At 42.1% G+C, this 21,334-nt stretch overlaps 27 non-coding genes across 27 annotated transcripts; all 27 read left to right on the forward strand.

Annotated features, from left to right (window-relative positions):
- The first annotated feature begins 162 nt into the window (after window positions 1-162).
- Window positions 163-353, forward strand: LOC142186675 (U2 spliceosomal RNA). The gene has a single exon (XR_012712237.1). It is a non-coding gene; the product is annotated as a U2 spliceosomal RNA (small nuclear RNA).
- Window positions 354-962: 609 nt separating this feature from the next.
- Window positions 963-1,153, forward strand: LOC142186676 (U2 spliceosomal RNA). The gene has a single exon (XR_012712238.1). It is a non-coding gene; the product is annotated as a U2 spliceosomal RNA (small nuclear RNA).
- A 609-nt stretch (window positions 1,154-1,762) lies between these two features.
- On the forward strand, window positions 1,763-1,953 carry LOC142186677 (U2 spliceosomal RNA). Its single transcript, XR_012712239.1, has one exon. It is a non-coding gene; the product is annotated as a U2 spliceosomal RNA (small nuclear RNA).
- A 610-nt stretch (window positions 1,954-2,563) lies between these two features.
- On the forward strand, window positions 2,564-2,754 carry LOC142186678 (U2 spliceosomal RNA). The gene has a single exon (XR_012712240.1). It is a non-coding gene; the product is annotated as a U2 spliceosomal RNA (small nuclear RNA).
- A 609-nt stretch (window positions 2,755-3,363) lies between these two features.
- LOC142186680 (U2 spliceosomal RNA) lies at window positions 3,364-3,554 on the forward strand. Its single transcript, XR_012712242.1, has one exon. It is a non-coding gene; the product is annotated as a U2 spliceosomal RNA (small nuclear RNA).
- A 609-nt stretch (window positions 3,555-4,163) lies between these two features.
- On the forward strand, window positions 4,164-4,354 carry LOC142186681 (U2 spliceosomal RNA). Its single transcript, XR_012712243.1, has one exon. It is a non-coding gene; the product is annotated as a U2 spliceosomal RNA (small nuclear RNA).
- Window positions 4,355-4,963: 609 nt separating this feature from the next.
- Window positions 4,964-5,154, forward strand: LOC142186682 (U2 spliceosomal RNA). The gene has a single exon (XR_012712244.1). It is a non-coding gene; the product is annotated as a U2 spliceosomal RNA (small nuclear RNA).
- A 609-nt stretch (window positions 5,155-5,763) lies between these two features.
- LOC142186683 (U2 spliceosomal RNA) lies at window positions 5,764-5,954 on the forward strand. The gene has a single exon (XR_012712245.1). It is a non-coding gene; the product is annotated as a U2 spliceosomal RNA (small nuclear RNA).
- A 609-nt stretch (window positions 5,955-6,563) lies between these two features.
- Window positions 6,564-6,754, forward strand: LOC142186684 (U2 spliceosomal RNA). Its single transcript, XR_012712246.1, has one exon. It is a non-coding gene; the product is annotated as a U2 spliceosomal RNA (small nuclear RNA).
- A 609-nt stretch (window positions 6,755-7,363) lies between these two features.
- On the forward strand, window positions 7,364-7,554 carry LOC142186685 (U2 spliceosomal RNA). The gene has a single exon (XR_012712247.1). It is a non-coding gene; the product is annotated as a U2 spliceosomal RNA (small nuclear RNA).
- Window positions 7,555-8,163: 609 nt separating this feature from the next.
- On the forward strand, window positions 8,164-8,354 carry LOC142186686 (U2 spliceosomal RNA). The gene has a single exon (XR_012712248.1). It is a non-coding gene; the product is annotated as a U2 spliceosomal RNA (small nuclear RNA).
- Window positions 8,355-8,963: 609 nt separating this feature from the next.
- Window positions 8,964-9,154, forward strand: LOC142186687 (U2 spliceosomal RNA). Its single transcript, XR_012712249.1, has one exon. It is a non-coding gene; the product is annotated as a U2 spliceosomal RNA (small nuclear RNA).
- A 610-nt stretch (window positions 9,155-9,764) lies between these two features.
- On the forward strand, window positions 9,765-9,955 carry LOC142186688 (U2 spliceosomal RNA). Its single transcript, XR_012712250.1, has one exon. It is a non-coding gene; the product is annotated as a U2 spliceosomal RNA (small nuclear RNA).
- Window positions 9,956-10,565: 610 nt separating this feature from the next.
- LOC142186689 (U2 spliceosomal RNA) lies at window positions 10,566-10,756 on the forward strand. The gene has a single exon (XR_012712251.1). It is a non-coding gene; the product is annotated as a U2 spliceosomal RNA (small nuclear RNA).
- A 610-nt stretch (window positions 10,757-11,366) lies between these two features.
- On the forward strand, window positions 11,367-11,557 carry LOC142186691 (U2 spliceosomal RNA). Its single transcript, XR_012712253.1, has one exon. It is a non-coding gene; the product is annotated as a U2 spliceosomal RNA (small nuclear RNA).
- A 609-nt stretch (window positions 11,558-12,166) lies between these two features.
- On the forward strand, window positions 12,167-12,357 carry LOC142186692 (U2 spliceosomal RNA). Its single transcript, XR_012712254.1, has one exon. It is a non-coding gene; the product is annotated as a U2 spliceosomal RNA (small nuclear RNA).
- Window positions 12,358-12,966: 609 nt separating this feature from the next.
- LOC142186693 (U2 spliceosomal RNA) lies at window positions 12,967-13,157 on the forward strand. Its single transcript, XR_012712255.1, has one exon. It is a non-coding gene; the product is annotated as a U2 spliceosomal RNA (small nuclear RNA).
- Window positions 13,158-13,766: 609 nt separating this feature from the next.
- On the forward strand, window positions 13,767-13,957 carry LOC142186694 (U2 spliceosomal RNA). The gene has a single exon (XR_012712256.1). It is a non-coding gene; the product is annotated as a U2 spliceosomal RNA (small nuclear RNA).
- Window positions 13,958-14,566: 609 nt separating this feature from the next.
- On the forward strand, window positions 14,567-14,757 carry LOC142186695 (U2 spliceosomal RNA). The gene has a single exon (XR_012712257.1). It is a non-coding gene; the product is annotated as a U2 spliceosomal RNA (small nuclear RNA).
- A 609-nt stretch (window positions 14,758-15,366) lies between these two features.
- LOC142186696 (U2 spliceosomal RNA) lies at window positions 15,367-15,557 on the forward strand. The gene has a single exon (XR_012712258.1). It is a non-coding gene; the product is annotated as a U2 spliceosomal RNA (small nuclear RNA).
- A 609-nt stretch (window positions 15,558-16,166) lies between these two features.
- Window positions 16,167-16,357, forward strand: LOC142186697 (U2 spliceosomal RNA). The gene has a single exon (XR_012712259.1). It is a non-coding gene; the product is annotated as a U2 spliceosomal RNA (small nuclear RNA).
- Window positions 16,358-16,966: 609 nt separating this feature from the next.
- LOC142186698 (U2 spliceosomal RNA) lies at window positions 16,967-17,157 on the forward strand. The gene has a single exon (XR_012712260.1). It is a non-coding gene; the product is annotated as a U2 spliceosomal RNA (small nuclear RNA).
- A 609-nt stretch (window positions 17,158-17,766) lies between these two features.
- LOC142186699 (U2 spliceosomal RNA) lies at window positions 17,767-17,957 on the forward strand. Its single transcript, XR_012712261.1, has one exon. It is a non-coding gene; the product is annotated as a U2 spliceosomal RNA (small nuclear RNA).
- A 609-nt stretch (window positions 17,958-18,566) lies between these two features.
- Window positions 18,567-18,757, forward strand: LOC142186700 (U2 spliceosomal RNA). Its single transcript, XR_012712262.1, has one exon. It is a non-coding gene; the product is annotated as a U2 spliceosomal RNA (small nuclear RNA).
- Window positions 18,758-19,366: 609 nt separating this feature from the next.
- LOC142186702 (U2 spliceosomal RNA) lies at window positions 19,367-19,557 on the forward strand. The gene has a single exon (XR_012712264.1). It is a non-coding gene; the product is annotated as a U2 spliceosomal RNA (small nuclear RNA).
- A 608-nt stretch (window positions 19,558-20,165) lies between these two features.
- LOC142186704 (U2 spliceosomal RNA) lies at window positions 20,166-20,356 on the forward strand. Its single transcript, XR_012712265.1, has one exon. It is a non-coding gene; the product is annotated as a U2 spliceosomal RNA (small nuclear RNA).
- Window positions 20,357-20,968: 612 nt separating this feature from the next.
- On the forward strand, window positions 20,969-21,160 carry LOC142186705 (U2 spliceosomal RNA). Its single transcript, XR_012712266.1, has one exon. It is a non-coding gene; the product is annotated as a U2 spliceosomal RNA (small nuclear RNA).
- The last annotated feature ends 174 nt before the right edge of the window (window positions 21,161-21,334 follow it).

Below are 21,334 nucleotides of genomic sequence, written 5' to 3' on the forward strand. Positions count from 1 at the left end.
AGGTAGGGAAAACCTGCACAAGCTAATTGATTTCTACTTCATTAAGGGAAAGGAAAAAAAAACAAAAAAAAAACCAAAATAGGGCTGCAGCAGCATGGTGCACACCTTGAGCGGTGCACAGTGAACACGGAAGGGCGCCAGAACAGGTGCCGAGCGCTTGCCATCGCTTCTCGGCCTTATGGCTAAGATCAAGTGTAGTATCTGTTCTTATCAGTTTAATATCTGATACGTCCCCTATCTGGGGACCATATATTAAATGGATTTTTAGAACAGGGAGCTGGAATCGGAGCTTGCTCTGTCCACTCCACGCATTGACCTGGTATTGCATTACTTCCAGGATCGGTGCACCCCTTTCCAATTCAGTTGAAAGAAAGAGACAGAGGACTGACCGACCAACAGAGAAGATTGCTGCACCTGGCAAGCTAGCAAAGAGAAAATTGACAGTTGGACGTGGCCTGATGCTGTGACTGACTCTACCTGAAAGGTACTTCATTAATTATTTTCTTTGATTGATTGATTGATTGATTGATTGCAAATGACATTACTGCTGCAAAGTGTCTGATTTGCTGCCATTTTATTCAATTTTAAATGCATTGAATTCTTTTAAAATTTTTGGGCATAAATTTATTTCTGAACTTGCACTTGACCGGACACTTGAATGGGTGTGGTCAAACGGTGGGAGTGGTTTATGCAGATTCGCAAAATTCGGCAAAATCCGCTGGCGTCACAAGATAACATTTGCACATGTCACTTTGCCTTGCACAAAAGTTTTTCTTTTCTTTTTTTTCACTTTTGGTGGCAGGTAGGGAAAACCTGCACAAGCTAATTGATTTCTACTTCATTAAGGGAAAGGAAAAAAAAACAAAAAAAAAACCAAAATAGGGCTGCAGCAGCATGGTGCACACCTTGAGCGGTGCACAGTGAACACGGAAGGGCGCCAGAACAGGTGCCGAGCGCTTGCCATCGCTTCTCGGCCTTATGGCTAAGATCAAGTGTAGTATCTGTTCTTATCAGTTTAATATCTGATACGTCCCCTATCTGGGGACCATATATTAAATGGATTTTTAGAACAGGGAGCTGGAATCGGAGCTTGCTCTGTCCACTCCACGCATTGACCTGGTATTGCATTACTTCCAGGATCGGTGCACCCCTTTCCAATTCAGTTGAAAGAAAGAGACAGAGGACTGACCGACCAACAGAGAAGATTGCTGCACCTGGCAAGCTAGCAAAGAGAAAATTGACAGTTGGACGTGGCCTGATGCTGTGACTGACTCTACCTGAAAGGTACTTCATTAATTATTTTCTTTGATTGATTGATTGATTGATTGATTGCAAATGACATTACTGCTGCAAAGTGTCTGATTTGCTGCCATTTTATTCAATTTTAAATGCATTGAATTCTTTTAAAATTTTTGGGCATAAATTTATTTCTGAACTTGCACTTGACCGGACACTTGAATGGGTGTGGTCAAACGGTGGGAGTGGTTTATGCAGATTCGCAAAATTCGGCAAAATCCGCTGGCGTCACAAGATAACATTTGCACATGTCACTTTGCCTTGCACAAAAGTTTTTCTTTTCTTTTTTTTCACTTTTGGTGGCAGGTAGGGAAAACCTGCACAAGCTAATTGATTTCTACTTCATTAAGGGAAAGGAAAAAAAAACAAAAAAAAAACCAAAATAGGGCTGCAGCAGCATGGTGCACACCTTGAGCGGTGCACAGTGAACACGGAAGGGCGCCAGAACAGGTGCCGAGCGCTTGCCATCGCTTCTCGGCCTTATGGCTAAGATCAAGTGTAGTATCTGTTCTTATCAGTTTAATATCTGATACGTCCCCTATCTGGGGACCATATATTAAATGGATTTTTAGAACAGGGAGCTGGAATCGGAGCTTGCTCTGTCCACTCCACGCATTGACCTGGTATTGCATTACTTCCAGGATCGGTGCACCCCTTTCCAATTCAGTTGAAAGAAAGAGACAGAGGACTGACCGACCAACAGAGAAGATTGCTGCACCTGGCAAGCTAGCAAAGAGAAAATTGACAGTTGGACGTGGCCTGATGCTGTGACTGACTCTACCTGAAAGGTACTTCATTAATTATTTTCTTTGATTGATTGATTGATTGATTGATTGCAAATGACATTACTGCTGCAAAGTGTCTGATTTGCTGCCATTTTATTCAATTTTAAATGCATTGAATTCTTTTAAAATTTTTGGGCATAAATTTATTTCTGAACTTGCACTTGACCGCGACACTTGAATGGGTGTGGTCAAACGGTGGGAGTGGTTTATGCAGATTCGCAAAATTCGGCAAAATCCGCTGGCGTCACAAGATAACATTTGCACATGTCACTTTGCCTTGCACAAAAGTTTTTCTTTTCTTTTTTTTCACTTTTGGTGGCAGGTAGGGAAAACCTGCACAAGCTAATTGATTTCTACTTCATTAAGGGAAAGGAAAAAAAAACAAAAAAAAAACCAAAATAGGGCTGCAGCAGCATGGTGCACACCTTGAGCGGTGCACAGTGAACACGGAAGGGCGCCAGAACAGGTGCCGAGCGCTTGCCATCGCTTCTCGGCCTTATGGCTAAGATCAAGTGTAGTATCTGTTCTTATCAGTTTAATATCTGATACGTCCCCTATCTGGGGACCATATATTAAATGGATTTTTAGAACAGGGAGCTGGAATCGGAGCTTGCTCTGTCCACTCCACGCATTGACCTGGTATTGCATTACTTCCAGGATCGGTGCACCCCTTTCCAATTCAGTTGAAAGAAAGAGACAGAGGACTGACCGACCAACAGAGAAGATTGCTGCACCTGGCAAGCTAGCAAAGAGAAAATTGACAGTTGGACGTGGCCTGATGCTGTGACTGACTCTACCTGAAAGGTACTTCATTAATTATTTTCTTTGATTGATTGATTGATTGATTGATTGCAAATGACATTACTGCTGCAAAGTGTCTGATTTGCTGCCATTTTATTCAATTTTAAATGCATTGAATTCTTTTAAAATTTTTGGGCATAAATTTATTTCTGAACTTGCACTTGACCGGACACTTGAATGGGTGTGGTCAAACGGTGGGAGTGGTTTATGCAGATTCGCAAAATTCGGCAAAATCCGCTGGCGTCACAAGATAACATTTGCACATGTCACTTTGCCTTGCACAAAAGTTTTTCTTTTCTTTTTTTTCACTTTTGGTGGCAGGTAGGGAAAACCTGCACAAGCTAATTGATTTCTACTTCATTAAGGGAAAGGAAAAAAAAACAAAAAAAAAACCAAAATAGGGCTGCAGCAGCATGGTGCACACCTTGAGCGGTGCACAGTGAACACGGAAGGGCGCCAGAACAGGTGCCGAGCGCTTGCCATCGCTTCTCGGCCTTATGGCTAAGATCAAGTGTAGTATCTGTTCTTATCAGTTTAATATCTGATACGTCCCCTATCTGGGGACCATATATTAAATGGATTTTTAGAACAGGGAGCTGGAATCGGAGCTTGCTCTGTCCACTCCACGCATTGACCTGGTATTGCATTACTTCCAGGATCGGTGCACCCCTTTCCAATTCAGTTGAAAGAAAGAGACAGAGGACTGACCGACCAACAGAGAAGATTGCTGCACCTGGCAAGCTAGCAAAGAGAAAATTGACAGTTGGACGTGGCCTGATGCTGTGACTGACTCTACCTGAAAGGTACTTCATTAATTATTTTCTTTGATTGATTGATTGATTGATTGATTGCAAATGACATTACTGCTGCAAAGTGTCTGATTTGCTGCCATTTTATTCAATTTTAAATGCATTGAATTCTTTTAAAATTTTTGGGCATAAATTTATTTCTGAACTTGCACTTGACCGGACACTTGAATGGGTGTGGTCAAACGGTGGGAGTGGTTTATGCAGATTCGCAAAATTCGGCAAAATCCGCTGGCGTCACAAGATAACATTTGCACATGTCACTTTGCCTTGCACAAAAGTTTTTCTTTTCTTTTTTTTCACTTTTGGTGGCAGGTAGGGAAAACCTGCACAAGCTAATTGATTTCTACTTCATTAAGGGAAAGGAAAAAAAAACAAAAAAAAAACCAAAATAGGGCTGCAGCAGCATGGTGCACACCTTGAGCGGTGCACAGTGAACACGGAAGGGCGCCAGAACAGGTGCCGAGCGCTTGCCATCGCTTCTCGGCCTTATGGCTAAGATCAAGTGTAGTATCTGTTCTTATCAGTTTAATATCTGATACGTCCCCTATCTGGGGACCATATATTAAATGGATTTTTAGAACAGGGAGCTGGAATCGGAGCTTGCTCTGTCCACTCCACGCATTGACCTGGTATTGCATTACTTCCAGGATCGGTGCACCCCTTTCCAATTCAGTTGAAAGAAAGAGACAGAGGACTGACCGACCAACAGAGAAGATTGCTGCACCTGGCAAGCTAGCAAAGAGAAAATTGACAGTTGGACGTGGCCTGATGCTGTGACTGACTCTACCTGAAAGGTACTTCATTAATTATTTTCTTTGATTGATTGATTGATTGATTGATTGCAAATGACATTACTGCTGCAAAGTGTCTGATTTGCTGCCATTTTATTCAATTTTAAATGCATTGAATTCTTTTAAAATTTTTGGGCATAAATTTATTTCTGAACTTGCACTTGACCGGACACTTGAATGGGTGTGGTCAAACGGTGGGAGTGGTTTATGCAGATTCGCAAAATTCGGCAAAATCCGCTGGCGTCACAAGATAACATTTGCACATGTCACTTTGCCTTGCACAAAAGTTTTTCTTTTCTTTTTTTTCACTTTTGGTGGCAGGTAGGGAAAACCTGCACAAGCTAATTGATTTCTACTTCATTAAGGGAAAGGAAAAAAAAACAAAAAAAAAACCAAAATAGGGCTGCAGCAGCATGGTGCACACCTTGAGCGGTGCACAGTGAACACGGAAGGGCGCCAGAACAGGTGCCGAGCGCTTGCCATCGCTTCTCGGCCTTATGGCTAAGATCAAGTGTAGTATCTGTTCTTATCAGTTTAATATCTGATACGTCCCCTATCTGGGGACCATATATTAAATGGATTTTTAGAACAGGGAGCTGGAATCGGAGCTTGCTCTGTCCACTCCACGCATTGACCTGGTATTGCATTACTTCCAGGATCGGTGCACCCCTTTCCAATTCAGTTGAAAGAAAGAGACAGAGGACTGACCGACCAACAGAGAAGATTGCTGCACCTGGCAAGCTAGCAAAGAGAAAATTGACAGTTGGACGTGGCCTGATGCTGTGACTGACTCTACCTGAAAGGTACTTCATTAATTATTTTCTTTGATTGATTGATTGATTGATTGATTGCAAATGACATTACTGCTGCAAAGTGTCTGATTTGCTGCCATTTTATTCAATTTTAAATGCATTGAATTCTTTTAAAATTTTTGGGCATAAATTTATTTCTGAACTTGCACTTGACCGGACACTTGAATGGGTGTGGTCAAACGGTGGGAGTGGTTTATGCAGATTCGCAAAATTCGGCAAAATCCGCTGGCGTCACAAGATAACATTTGCACATGTCACTTTGCCTTGCACAAAAGTTTTTCTTTTCTTTTTTTTCACTTTTGGTGGCAGGTAGGGAAAACCTGCACAAGCTAATTGATTTCTACTTCATTAAGGGAAAGGAAAAAAAAACAAAAAAAAAACCAAAATAGGGCTGCAGCAGCATGGTGCACACCTTGAGCGGTGCACAGTGAACACGGAAGGGCGCCAGAACAGGTGCCGAGCGCTTGCCATCGCTTCTCGGCCTTATGGCTAAGATCAAGTGTAGTATCTGTTCTTATCAGTTTAATATCTGATACGTCCCCTATCTGGGGACCATATATTAAATGGATTTTTAGAACAGGGAGCTGGAATCGGAGCTTGCTCTGTCCACTCCACGCATTGACCTGGTATTGCATTACTTCCAGGATCGGTGCACCCCTTTCCAATTCAGTTGAAAGAAAGAGACAGAGGACTGACCGACCAACAGAGAAGATTGCTGCACCTGGCAAGCTAGCAAAGAGAAAATTGACAGTTGGACGTGGCCTGATGCTGTGACTGACTCTACCTGAAAGGTACTTCATTAATTATTTTCTTTGATTGATTGATTGATTGATTGATTGCAAATGACATTACTGCTGCAAAGTGTCTGATTTGCTGCCATTTTATTCAATTTTAAATGCATTGAATTCTTTTAAAATTTTTGGGCATAAATTTATTTCTGAACTTGCACTTGACCGGACACTTGAATGGGTGTGGTCAAACGGTGGGAGTGGTTTATGCAGATTCGCAAAATTCGGCAAAATCCGCTGGCGTCACAAGATAACATTTGCACATGTCACTTTGCCTTGCACAAAAGTTTTTCTTTTCTTTTTTTTCACTTTTGGTGGCAGGTAGGGAAAACCTGCACAAGCTAATTGATTTCTACTTCATTAAGGGAAAGGAAAAAAAAACAAAAAAAAAACCAAAATAGGGCTGCAGCAGCATGGTGCACACCTTGAGCGGTGCACAGTGAACACGGAAGGGCGCCAGAACAGGTGCCGAGCGCTTGCCATCGCTTCTCGGCCTTATGGCTAAGATCAAGTGTAGTATCTGTTCTTATCAGTTTAATATCTGATACGTCCCCTATCTGGGGACCATATATTAAATGGATTTTTAGAACAGGGAGCTGGAATCGGAGCTTGCTCTGTCCACTCCACGCATTGACCTGGTATTGCATTACTTCCAGGATCGGTGCACCCCTTTCCAATTCAGTTGAAAGAAAGAGACAGAGGACTGACCGACCAACAGAGAAGATTGCTGCACCTGGCAAGCTAGCAAAGAGAAAATTGACAGTTGGACGTGGCCTGATGCTGTGACTGACTCTACCTGAAAGGTACTTCATTAATTATTTTCTTTGATTGATTGATTGATTGATTGATTGCAAATGACATTACTGCTGCAAAGTGTCTGATTTGCTGCCATTTTATTCAATTTTAAATGCATTGAATTCTTTTAAAATTTTTGGGCATAAATTTATTTCTGAACTTGCACTTGACCGGACACTTGAATGGGTGTGGTCAAACGGTGGGAGTGGTTTATGCAGATTCGCAAAATTCGGCAAAATCCGCTGGCGTCACAAGATAACATTTGCACATGTCACTTTGCCTTGCACAAAAGTTTTTCTTTTCTTTTTTTTCACTTTTGGTGGCAGGTAGGGAAAACCTGCACAAGCTAATTGATTTCTACTTCATTAAGGGAAAGGAAAAAAAAACAAAAAAAAAACCAAAATAGGGCTGCAGCAGCATGGTGCACACCTTGAGCGGTGCACAGTGAACACGGAAGGGCGCCAGAACAGGTGCCGAGCGCTTGCCATCGCTTCTCGGCCTTATGGCTAAGATCAAGTGTAGTATCTGTTCTTATCAGTTTAATATCTGATACGTCCCCTATCTGGGGACCATATATTAAATGGATTTTTAGAACAGGGAGCTGGAATCGGAGCTTGCTCTGTCCACTCCACGCATTGACCTGGTATTGCATTACTTCCAGGATCGGTGCACCCCTTTCCAATTCAGTTGAAAGAAAGAGACAGAGGACTGACCGACCAACAGAGAAGATTGCTGCACCTGGCAAGCTAGCAAAGAGAAAATTGACAGTTGGACGTGGCCTGATGCTGTGACTGACTCTACCTGAAAGGTACTTCATTAATTATTTTCTTTGATTGATTGATTGATTGATTGATTGCAAATGACATTACTGCTGCAAAGTGTCTGATTTGCTGCCATTTTATTCAATTTTAAATGCATTGAATTCTTTTAAAATTTTTGGGCATAAATTTATTTCTGAACTTGCACTTGACCGGACACTTGAATGGGTGTGGTCAAACGGTGGGAGTGGTTTATGCAGATTCGCAAAATTCGGCAAAATCCGCTGGCGTCACAAGATAACATTTGCACATGTCACTTTGCCTTGCACAAAAGTTTTTCTTTTCTTTTTTTTCACTTTTGGTGGCAGGTAGGGAAAACCTGCACAAGCTAATTGATTTCTACTTCATTAAGGGAAAGGAAAAAAAAACAAAAAAAAAACCAAAATAGGGCTGCAGCAGCATGGTGCACACCTTGAGCGGTGCACAGTGAACACGGAAGGGCGCCAGAACAGGTGCCGAGCGCTTGCCATCGCTTCTCGGCCTTATGGCTAAGATCAAGTGTAGTATCTGTTCTTATCAGTTTAATATCTGATACGTCCCCTATCTGGGGACCATATATTAAATGGATTTTTAGAACAGGGAGCTGGAATCGGAGCTTGCTCTGTCCACTCCACGCATTGACCTGGTATTGCATTACTTCCAGGATCGGTGCACCCCTTTCCAATTCAGTTGAAAGAAAGAGACAGAGGACTGACCGACCAACAGAGAAGATTGCTGCACCTGGCAAGCTAGCAAAGAGAAAATTGACAGTTGGACGTGGCCTGATGCTGTGACTGACTCTACCTGAAAGGTACTTCATTAATTATTTTCTTTGATTGATTGATTGATTGATTGATTGCAAATGACATTACTGCTGCAAAGTGTCTGATTTGCTGCCATTTTATTCAATTTTAAATGCATTGAATTCTTTTAAAATTTTTGGGCATAAATTTATTTCTGAACTTGCACTTGACCGGACACTTGAATGGGTGTGGTCAAACGGTGGGAGTGGTTTATGCAGATTCGCAAAATTCGGCAAAATCCGCTGGCGTCACAAGATAACATTTGCACATGTCACTTTGCCTTGCACAAAAGTTTTTCTTTTCTTTTTTTTCACTTTTGGTGGCAGGTAGGGAAAACCTGCACAAGCTAATTGATTTCTACTTCATTAAGGGAAAGGAAAAAAAAACAAAAAAAAAACCAAAATAGGGCTGCAGCAGCATGGTGCACACCTTGAGCGGTGCACAGTGAACACGGAAGGGCGCCAGAACAGGTGCCGAGCGCTTGCCATCGCTTCTCGGCCTTATGGCTAAGATCAAGTGTAGTATCTGTTCTTATCAGTTTAATATCTGATACGTCCCCTATCTGGGGACCATATATTAAATGGATTTTTAGAACAGGGAGCTGGAATCGGAGCTTGCTCTGTCCACTCCACGCATTGACCTGGTATTGCATTACTTCCAGGATCGGTGCACCCCTTTCCAATTCAGTTGAAAGAAAGAGACAGAGGACTGACCGACCAACAGAGAAGATTGCTGCACCTGGCAAGCTAGCAAAGAGAAAATTGACAGTTGGACGTGGCCTGATGCTGTGACTGACTCTACCTGAAAGGTACTTCATTAATTATTTTCTTTGATTGATTGATTGATTGATTGATTGCAAATGACATTACTGCTGCAAAGTGTCTGATTTGCTGCCATTTTATTCAATTTTAAATGCATTGAATTCTTTTAAAATTTTTGGGCATAAATTTATTTCTGAACTTGCACTTGACCGGACACTTGAATGGGTGTGGTCAAACGGTGGGAGTGGTTTATGCAGATTCGCAAAATTCGGCAAAATCCGCTGGCGTCACAAGATAACATTTGCACATGTCACTTTGCCTTGCACAAAAGTTTTTCTTTTCTTTTTTTTCACTTTTGGTGGCAGGTAGGGAAAACCTGCACAAGCTAATTGATTTCTACTTCATTAAGGGAAAGGAAAAAAAAAACAAAAAAAAAACCAAAATAGGGCTGCAGCAGCATGGTGCACACCTTGAGCGGTGCACAGTGAACACGGAAGGGCGCCAGAACAGGTGCCGAGCGCTTGCCATCGCTTCTCGGCCTTATGGCTAAGATCAAGTGTAGTATCTGTTCTTATCAGTTTAATATCTGATACGTCCCCTATCTGGGGACCATATATTAAATGGATTTTTAGAACAGGGAGCTGGAATCGGAGCTTGCTCTGTCCACTCCACGCATTGACCTGGTATTGCATTACTTCCAGGATCGGTGCACCCCTTTCCAATTCAGTTGAAAGAAAGAGACAGAGGACTGACCGACCAACAGAGAAGATTGCTGCACCTGGCAAGCTAGCAAAGAGAAAATTGACAGTTGGACGTGGCCTGATGCTGTGACTGACTCTACCTGAAAGGTACTTCATTAATTATTTTCTTTGATTGATTGATTGATTGATTGATTGCAAATGACATTACTGCTGCAAAGTGTCTGATTTGCTGCCATTTTATTCAATTTTAAATGCATTGAATTCTTTTAAAATTTTTGGGCATAAATTTATTTCTGAACTTGCACTTGACCGGACACTTGAATGGGTGTGGTCAAACGGTGGGAGTCGGTTTATGCAGATTCGCAAAATTCGGCAAAATCCGCTGGCGTCACAAGATAACATTTGCACATGTCACTTTGCCTTGCACAAAAGTTTTTCTTTTCTTTTTTTTCACTTTTGGTGGCAGGTAGGGAAAACCTGCACAAGCTAATTGATTTCTACTTCATTAAGGGAAAGGAAAAAAAAACAAAAAAAAAACCAAAATAGGGCTGCAGCAGCATGGTGCACACCTTGAGCGGTGCACAGTGAACACGGAAGGGCGCCAGAACAGGTGCCGAGCGCTTGCCATCGCTTCTCGGCCTTATGGCTAAGATCAAGTGTAGTATCTGTTCTTATCAGTTTAATATCTGATACGTCCCCTATCTGGGGACCATATATTAAATGGATTTTTAGAACAGGGAGCTGGAATCGGAGCTTGCTCTGTCCACTCCACGCATTGACCTGGTATTGCATTACTTCCAGGATCGGTGCACCCCTTTCCAATTCAGTTGAAAGAAAGAGACAGAGGACTGACCGACCAACAGAGAAGATTGCTGCACCTGGCAAGCTAGCAAAGAGAAAATTGACAGTTGGACGTGGCCTGATGCTGTGACTGACTCTACCTGAAAGGTACTTCATTAATTATTTTCTTTGATTGATTGATTGATTGATTGATTGCAAATGACATTACTGCTGCAAAGTGTCTGATTTGCTGCCATTTTATTCAATTTTAAATGCATTGAATTCTTTTAAAATTTTTGGGCATAAATTTATTTCTGAACTTGCACTTGACCGGACACTTGAATGGGTGTGGTCAAACGGTGGGAGTGGTTTATGCAGATTCGCAAAATTCGGCAAAATCCGCTGGCGTCACAAGATAACATTTGCACATGTCACTTTGCCTTGCACAAAAGTTTTTTCTTTTCTTTTTTTTCACTTTTGGTGGCAGGTAGGGAAAACCTGCACAAGCTAATTGATTTCTACTTCATTAAGGGAAAGGAAAAAAAAACAAAAAAAAAACCAAAATAGGGCTGCAGCAGCATGGTGCACACCTTGAGCGGTGCACAGTGAACACGGAAGGGCGCCAGAACAGGTGCCGAGCGCTTGCCATCGCTTCTCGGCCTTATGGCTAAGATCAAGTGTAGTATCTGTTCTTATCAGTTTAATATCTGATACGTCCCCTATCTGGGGACCATATATTAAATGGATTTTTAGAACAGGGAGCTGGAATCGGAGCTTGCTCTGTCCACTCCACGCATTGACCTGGTATTGCATTACTTCCAGGATCGGTGCACCCCTTTCCAATTCAGTTGAAAGAAAGAGACAGAGGACTGACCGACCAACAGAGAAGATTGCTGCACCTGGCAAGCTAGCAAAGAGAAAATTGACAGTTGGACGTGGCCTGATGCTGTGACTGACTCTACCTGAAAGGTACTTCATTAATTATTTTCTTTGATTGATTGATTGATTGATTGATTGCAAATGACATTACTGCTGCAAAGTGTCTGATTTGCTGCCATTTTATTCAATTTTAAATGCATTGAATTCTTTTAAAATTTTTGGGCATAAATTTATTTCTGAACTTGCACTTGACCGGACACTTGAATGGGTGTGGTCAAACGGTGGGAGTGGTTTATGCAGATTCGCAAAATTCGGCAAAATCCGCTGGCGTCACAAGATAACATTTGCACATGTCACTTTGCCTTGCACAAAAGTTTTTCTTTTCTTTTTTTTCACTTTTGGTGGCAGGTAGGGAAAACCTGCACAAGCTAATTGATTTCTACTTCATTAAGGGAAAGGAAAAAAAAACAAAAAAAAAACCAAAATAGGGCTGCAGCAGCATGGTGCACACCTTGAGCGGTGCACAGTGAACACGGAAGGGCGCCAGAACAGGTGCCGAGCGCTTGCCATCGCTTCTCGGCCTTATGGCTAAGATCAAGTGTAGTATCTGTTCTTATCAGTTTAATATCTGATACGTCCCCTATCTGGGGACCATATATTAAATGGATTTTTAGAACAGGGAGCTGGAATCGGAGCTTGCTCTGTCCACTCCACGCATTGACCTGGTATTGCATTACTTCCAGGATCGGTGCACCCCTTTCCAATTCAGTTGAAAGAAAGAGACAGAGGACTGACCGACCAACAGAGAAGATTGCTGCACCTGGCAAGCTAGCAAAGAGAAAATTGACAGTTGGACGTGGCCTGATGCTGTGACTGACTCTACCTGAAAGGTACTTCATTAATTATTTTCTTTGATTGATTGATTGATTGATTGATTGCAAATGACATTACTGCTGCAAAGTGTCTGATTTGCTGCCATTTTATTCAATTTTAAATGCATTGAATTCTTTTAAAATTTTTGGGCATAAATTTATTTCTGAACTTGCACTTGACCGGACACTTGAATGGGTGTGGTCAAACGGTGGGAGTGGTTTATGCAGATTCGCAAAATTCGGCAAAATCCGCTGGCGTCACAAGATAACATTTGCACATGTCACTTTGCCTTGCACAAAAGTTTTTCTTTTCTTTTTTTTCACTTTTGGTGGCAGGTAGGGAAAACCTGCACAAGCTAATTGATTTCTACTTCATTAAGGGAAAGGAAAAAAAAACAAAAAAAAAACCAAAATAGGGCTGCAGCAGCATGGTGCACACCTTGAGCGGTGCACAGTGAACACGGAAGGGCGCCAGAACAGGTGCCGAGCGCTTGCCATCGCTTCTCGGCCTTATGGCTAAGATCAAGTGTAGTATCTGTTCTTATCAGTTTAATATCTGATACGTCCCCTATCTGGGGACCATATATTAAATGGATTTTTAGAACAGGGAGCTGGAATCGGAGCTTGCTCTGTCCACTCCACGCATTGACCTGGTATTGCATTACTTCCAGGATCGGTGCACCCCTTTCCAATTCAGTTGAAAGAAAGAGACAGAGGACTGACCGACCAACAGAGAAGATTGCTGCACCTGGCAAGCTAGCAAAGAGAAAATTGACAGTTGGACGTGGCCTGATGCTGTGACTGACTCTACCTGAAAGGTACTTCATTAATTATTTTCTTTGATTGATTGATTGATTGATTGATTGCAAATGACATTACTGCTGCAAAGTGTCTGATTTGCTGCCATTTTATTCAATTTTAAATGCATTGAATTCTTTTAAAATTTTTGGGCATAAATTTATTTCTGAACTTGCACTTGACCGGACACTTGAATGGGTGTGGTCAAACGGTGGGAGTGGTTTATGCAGATTCGCAAAATTCGGCAAAATCCGCTGGCGTCACAAGATAACATTTGCACATGTCACTTTGCCTTGCACAAAAGTTTTTCTTTTCTTTTTTTTCACTTTTGGTGGCAGGTAGGGAAAACCTGCACAAGCTAATTGATTTCTACTTCATTAAGGGAAAGGAAAAAAAAACAAAAAAAAAACCAAAATAGGGCTGCAGCAGCATGGTGCACACCTTGAGCGGTGCACAGTGAACACGGAAGGGCGCCAGAACAGGTGCCGAGCGCTTGCCATCGCTTCTCGGCCTTATGGCTAAGATCAAGTGTAGTATCTGTTCTTATCAGTTTAATATCTGATACGTCCCCTATCTGGGGACCATATATTAAATGGATTTTTAGAACAGGGAGCTGGAATCGGAGCTTGCTCTGTCCACTCCACGCATTGACCTGGTATTGCATTACTTCCAGGATCGGTGCACCCCTTTCCAATTCAGTTGAAAGAAAGAGACAGAGGACTGACCGACCAACAGAGAAGATTGCTGCACCTGGCAAGCTAGCAAAGAGAAAATTGACAGTTGGACGTGGCCTGATGCTGTGACTGACTCTACCTGAAAGGTACTTCATTAATTATTTTCTTTGATTGATTGATTGATTGATTGATTGCAAATGACATTACTGCTGCAAAGTGTCTGATTTGCTGCCATTTTATTCAATTTTAAATGCATTGAATTCTTTTAAAATTTTTGGGCATAAATTTATTTCTGAACTTGCACTTGACCGGACACTTGAATGGGTGTGGTCAAACGGTGGGAGTGGTTTATGCAGATTCGCAAAATTCGGCAAAATCCGCTGGCGTCACAAGATAACATTTGCACATGTCACTTTGCCTTGCACAAAAGTTTTTCTTTTCTTTTTTTTCACTTTTGGTGGCAGGTAGGGAAAACCTGCACAAGCTAATTGATTTCTACTTCATTAAGGGAAAGGAAAAAAAAACAAAAAAAAAACCAAAATAGGGCTGCAGCAGCATGGTGCACACCTTGAGCGGTGCACAGTGAACACGGAAGGGCGCCAGAACAGGTGCCGAGCGCTTGCCATCGCTTCTCGGCCTTATGGCTAAGATCAAGTGTAGTATCTGTTCTTATCAGTTTAATATCTGATACGTCCCCTATCTGGGGACCATATATTAAATGGATTTTTAGAACAGGGAGCTGGAATCGGAGCTTGCTCTGTCCACTCCACGCATTGACCTGGTATTGCATTACTTCCAGGATCGGTGCACCCCTTTCCAATTCAGTTGAAAGAAAGAGACAGAGGACTGACCGACCAACAGAGAAGATTGCTGCACCTGGCAAGCTAGCAAAGAGAAAATTGACAGTTGGACGTGGCCTGATGCTGTGACTGACTCTACCTGAAAGGTACTTCATTAATTATTTTCTTTGATTGATTGATTGATTGATTGATTGCAAATGACATTACTGCTGCAAAGTGTCTGATTTGCTGCCATTTTATTCAATTTTAAATGCATTGAATTCTTTTAAAATTTTTGGGCATAAATTTATTTCTGAACTTGCACTTGACCGGACACTTGAATGGGTGTGGTCAAACGGTGGGAGTGGTTTATGCAGATTCGCAAAATTCGGCAAAATCCGCTGGCGTCACAAGATAACATTTGCACATGTCACTTTGCCTTGCACAAAAGTTTTTCTTTTCTTTTTTTTCACTTTTGGTGGCAGGTAGGGAAAACCTGCACAAGCTAATTGATTTCTACTTCATTAAGGGAAAGGAAAAAAAAACAAAAAAAAAACCAAAATAGGGCTGCAGCAGCATGGTGCACACCTTGAGCGGTGCACAGTGAACACGGAAGGGCGCCAGAACAGGTGCCGAGCGCTTGCCATCGCTTCTCGGCCTTATGGCTAAGATCAAGTGTAGTATCTGTTCTTATCAGTTTAATATCTGATACGTCCCCTATCTGGGGACCATATATTAAATGGATTTTTAGAACAGGGAGCTGGAATCGGAGCTTGCTCTGTCCACTCCACGCATTGACCTGGTATTGCATTACTTCCAGGATCGGTGCACCCCTTTCCAATTCAGTTGAAAGAAAGAGACAGAGGACTGACCGACCAACAGAGAAGATTGCTGCACCTGGCAAGCTAGCAAAGAGAAAATTGACAGTTGGACGTGGCCTGATGCTGTGACTGACTCTACCTGAAAGGTACTTCATTAATTATTTTCTTTGATTGATTGATTGATTGATTGATTGCAAATGACATTACTGCTGCAAAGTGTCTGATTTGCTGCCATTTTATTCAATTTTAAATGCATTGAATTCTTTTAAAATTTTTGGGCATAAATTTATTTCTGAACTTGCACTTGACCGGACACTTGAATGGGTGTGGTCAAACGGTGGGAGTGGTTTATGCAGATTCGCAAAATTCGGCAAAATCCGCTGGCGTCACAAGATAACATTTGCACATGTCACTTTGCCTTGCACAAAAGTTTTTCTTTTCTTTTTTTTCACTTTTGGTGGCAGGTAGGGAAAACCTGCACAAGCTAATTGATTTCTACTTCATTAAGGGAAAGGAAAAAAAAACAAAAAAAAAACCAAAATAGGGCTGCAGCAGCATGGTGCACACCTTGAGCGGTGCACAGTGAACACGGAAGGGCGCCAGAACAGGTGCCGAGCGCTTGCCATCGCTTCTCGGCCTTATGGCTAAGATCAAGTGTAGTATCTGTTCTTATCAGTTTAATATCTGATACGTCCCCTATCTGGGGACCATATATTAAATGGATTTTTAGAACAGGGAGCTGGAATCGGAGCTTGCTCTGTCCACTCCACGCATTGACCTGGTATTGCATTACTTCCAGGATCGGTGCACCCCTTTCCAATTCAGTTGAAAGAAAGAGACAGAGGACTGACCGACCAACAGAGAAGATTGCTGCACCTGGCAAGCTAGCAAAGAGAAAATTGACAGTTGGACGTGGCCTGATGCTGTGACTGACTCTACCTGAAAGGTACTTCATTAATTATTTTCTTTGATTGATTGATTGATTGATTGATTGCAAATGACATTACTGCTGCAAAGTGTCTGATTTGCTGCCATTTTATTCAATTTTAAATGCATTGAATTCTTTTAAAATTTTTGGGCATAAATTTATTTCTGAACTTGCACTTGACCGGACACTTGAATGGGTGTGGTCAAACGGTGGGAGTGGTTTATGCAGATTCGCAAAATTCGGCAAAATCCGCTGGCGTCACAAGATAACATTTGCACATGTCACTTTGCCTTGCACAAAAGTTTTTCTTTTCTTTTTTTTCACTTTTGGTGGCAGGTAGGGAAAACCTGCACAAGCTAATTGATTTCTACTTCATTAAGGGAAAGGAAAAAAAAACAAAAAAAAAACCAAAATAGGGCTGCAGCAGCATGGTGCACACCTTGAGCGGTGCACAGTGAACACGGAAGGGCGCCAGAACAGGTGCCGAGCGCTTGCCATCGCTTCTCGGCCTTATGGCTAAGATCAAGTGTAGTATCTGTTCTTATCAGTTTAATATCTGATACGTCCCCTATCTGGGGACCATATATTAAATGGATTTTTAGAACAGGGAGCTGGAATCGGAGCTTGCTCTGTCCACTCCACGCATTGACCTGGTATTGCATTACTTCCAGGATCGGTGCACCCCTTTCCAATTCAGTTGAAAGAAAGAGACAGAGGACTGACCGACCAACAGAGAAGATTGCTGCACCTGGCAAGCTAGCAAAGAGAAAATTGACAGTTGGACGTGGCCTGATGCTGTGACTGACTCTACCTGAAAGGTACTTCATTAATTATTTTCTTTGATTGATTGATTGATTGATTGATTGCAAATGACATTACTGCTGCAAAGTGTCTGATTTGCTGCCATTTTATTCAATTTTAAATGCATTGAATTCTTTTAAAATTTTTGGGCATAAATTTATTTCTGAACTTGCACTTGACCGGACACTTGAATGGGTGTGGTCAAACGGTGGGAGTGGTTTATGCAGATTCGCAAAATTCGGCAAAATCCGCTGGCGTCACAAGATAACATTTGCACATGTCACTTTGCCTTGCACAAAAGTTTTTCTTTTCTTTTTTTTCACTTTTGGTGGCAGGTAGGGAAAACCTGCACAAGCTAATTGATTTCTACTTCATTAAGGGAAAGGAAAAAAAAACAAAAAAAAAACCAAAATAGGGCTGCAGCAGCATGGTGCACACCTTGAGCGGTGCACAGTGAACACGGAAGGGCGCCAGAACAGGTGCCGAGCGCTTGCCATCGCTTCTCGGCCTTATGGCTAAGATCAAGTGTAGTATCTGTTCTTATCAGTTTAATATCTGATACGTCCCCTATCTGGGGACCATATATTAAATGGATTTTTAGAACAGGGAGCTGGAATCGGAGCTTGCTCTGTCCACTCCACGCATTGACCTGGTATTGCATTACTTCCAGGATCGGTGCACCCCTTTCCAATTCAGTTGAAAGAAAGAGACAGAGGACTGACCGACCAACAGAGAAGATTGCTGCACCTGGCAAGCTAGCAAAGAGAAAATTGACAGTTGGACGTGGCCTGATGCTGTGACTGACTCTACCTGAAAGGTACTTCATTAATTATTTTCTTTGATTGATTGATTGATTGATTGATTGCAAATGACATTACTGCTGCAAAGTGTCTGATTTGCTGCCATTTTATTCAATTTTAAATGCATTGAATTCTTTTAAAATTTTTGGGCATAAATTTATTTCTGAACTTGCACTTGACCGGACACTTGAATGGGTGTGGTCAAACGGTGGGAGTGGTTTATGCAGATTCGCAAAATTCGGCAAAATCCGCTGGCGTCACAAGATAACATTTGCACATGTCACTTTGCCTTGCACAAAAGTTTTTCTTTTCTTTTTTTTCACTTTTGGTGGCAGGTAGGGAAAACCTGCACAAGCTAATTGATTTCTACTTCATTAAGGGAAAGGAAAAAAAAACAAAAAAAAAACCAAAATAGGGCTGCAGCAGCATGGTGCACACCTTGAGCGGTGCACAGTGAACACGGAAGGGCGCCAGAACAGGTGCCGAGCGCTTGCCATCGCTTCTCGGCCTTATGGCTAAGATCAAGTGTAGTATCTGTTCTTATCAGTTTAATATCTGATACGTCCCCTATCTGGGGACCATATATTAAATGGATTTTTAGAACAGGGAGCTGGAATCGGAGCTTGCTCTGTCCACTCCACGCATTGACCTGGTATTGCATTACTTCCAGGATCGGTGCACCCCTTTCCAATTCAGTTGAAAGAAAGAGACAGAGGACTGACCGACCAACAGAGAAGATTGCTGCACCTGGCAAGCTAGCAAAGAGAAAATTGACAGTTGGACGTGGCCTGATGCTGTGACTGACTCTACCTGAAAGGTACTTCATTAATTATTTTCTTTGATTGATTGATTGATTGATTGATTGCAAATGACATTACTGCTGCAAAGTGTCTGATTTGCTGCCATTTTATTCAATTTTAAATGCATTGAATTCTTTTAAAATTTTTGGGCATAAATTTATTTCTGAACTTGCACTTGACCGGACACTTGAATGGGTGTGGTCAAACGGTGGGAGTGGTTTATGCAGATTCGCAAAATTCGGCAAAATCCGCTGGCGTCACAAGATAACATTTGCACATGTCACTTTGCCTTGCACAAAAGTTTTTCTTTTCTTTTTTTTCACTTTTGGTGGCAGGTAGGGAAAACCTGCACAAGCTAATTGATTTCTACTTCATTAAGGGAAAGGAAAAAAAAACAAAAAAAAAACCAAAATAGGGCTGCAGCAGCATGGTGCACACCTTGAGCGGTGCACAGTGAACACGGAAGGGCGCCAGAACAGGTGCCGAGCGCTTGCCATCGCTTCTCGGCCTTATGGCTAAGATCAAGTGTAGTATCTGTTCTTATCAGTTTAATATCTGATACGTCCCCTATCTGGGGACCATATATTAAATGGATTTTTAGAACAGGGAGCTGGAATCGGAGCTTGCTCTGTCCACTCCACGCATTGACCTGGTATTGCATTACTTCCAGGATCGGTGCACCCCTTTCCAATTCAGTTGAAAGAAAGAGACAGAGGACTGACCGACCAACAGAGAAGATTGCTGCACCTGGCAAGCTAGCAAAGAGAAAATTGACAGTTGGACGTGGCCTGATGCTGTGACTGACTCTACCTGAAAGGTACTTCATTAATTATTTTCTTTGATTGATTGATTGATTGATTGATTGCAAATGACATTACTGCTGCAAAGTGTCTGATTTGCTGCCATTTTATTCAATTTTAAATGCATTGAATTCTTTTAAAATTTTTGGGCATAAATTTATTTCTGAACTTGCACTTGACCGGACACTTGAATGGGTGTGGTCAAACGGTGGGAGTGGTTTATGCAGATTCGCAAAATTCGGCAAAATCCGCTGGCGTCACAAGATAACATTTGCACATGTCACTTTGCCTTGCACAAAAGTTTTTCTTTTCTTTTTTTCACTTTTGGTGGCAGGTAGGGAAAACCTGCACAAGCTAATTGATTTCTACTTCATTAAGGGAAAGGAAAAAAAAACAAAAAAAAAACCAAAATAGGGCTGCAGCAGCATGGTGCACACCTTGAGCGGTGCACAGTGAACACGGAAGGGCGCCAGAACAGGTGCCGAGCGCTTGCCATCGCTTCTCGGCCTTATGGCTAAGATCAAGTGTAGTATCTGTTCTTATCAGTTTAATATCTGATACGTCCCCTATCTGGGGACCATATATTAAATGGATTTTTAGAACAGGGAGCTGGAATCGGAGCTTGCTCTGTCCACTCCACGCATTGACCTGGTATTGCATTACTTCCAGGATCGGTGCACCCCTTTCCAATTCAGTTGAAAGAAAGAGACAGAGGACTGACCGACCAACAGAGAAGATTGCTGCACCTGGCAAGCTAGCAAAGAGAAAATTGACAGTTGGACGTGGCCTGATGCTGTGACTGACTCTACCTGAAAGGTACTTCATTAATTATTTTCTTTGATTGATTGATTGATTGATTGATTGCAAATGACATTACTGCTGCAAAGTGTCTGATTTGCTGCCATTTTATTCAATTTTAAATGCATTGAATTCTTTTAAAATTTTTTGGGCATAAATTTATTTCTGAACTTGCACTTGACCGGACACTTGAATGGGTGTGGTCAAACGGTGGGAGTGGTTTATGCAGATTCGCAAAATTCGGCAAAATCCGCTGGCGTCACAAGATAACATTTGCACATGTCACTTTGCCTTGCACAAAAGTTTTTCTTTTCTTTTTTTTCACTTTTGGTGGCAGGTAGGGAAAACCTGCACAAGCTAATTGATTTCTACTTCATTAAGGGAAAGGAAAAAAAAAACAAAAAAAAAAACCAAAATAGGGCTGCAGCAGCATGGTGCACACCTTGAGCGGTGCACAGTGAACACGGAAGGGCGCCAGAACAGGTGCCGAGCGCTTGCCATCGCTTCTCGGCCTTATGGCTAAGATCAAGTGTAGTATCTGTTCTTATCAGTTTAATATCTGATACGTCCCCTATCTGGGGACCATATATTAAATGGATTTTTTAGAACAGGGAGCTGGAATCGGAGCTTGCTCTGTCCACTCCACGCATTGACCTGGTATTGCATTACTTCCAGGATCGGTGCACCCCTTTCCAATTCAGTTGAAAGAAAGAGATCAGAGGACTGACCGACCAACAGAGAAGATTGCTGCACCTGGCAAGCTAGCAAAGAGAAAATTGACAGTTGGACGTGGCCTGATGCTGTGACTGACTCTACCTGAAAGGTACTTCATTAATTATTTTCTTTGATTGATTGATTGATTGAT

Source organism: Leptodactylus fuscus, unplaced genomic scaffold (assembly GCF_031893055.1).
Source record: "Leptodactylus fuscus isolate aLepFus1 unplaced genomic scaffold, aLepFus1.hap2 HAP2_SCAFFOLD_1129, whole genome shotgun sequence".
Classification (NCBI taxonomy): Eukaryota; Metazoa; Chordata; class Amphibia; order Anura; family Leptodactylidae; genus Leptodactylus; species Leptodactylus fuscus.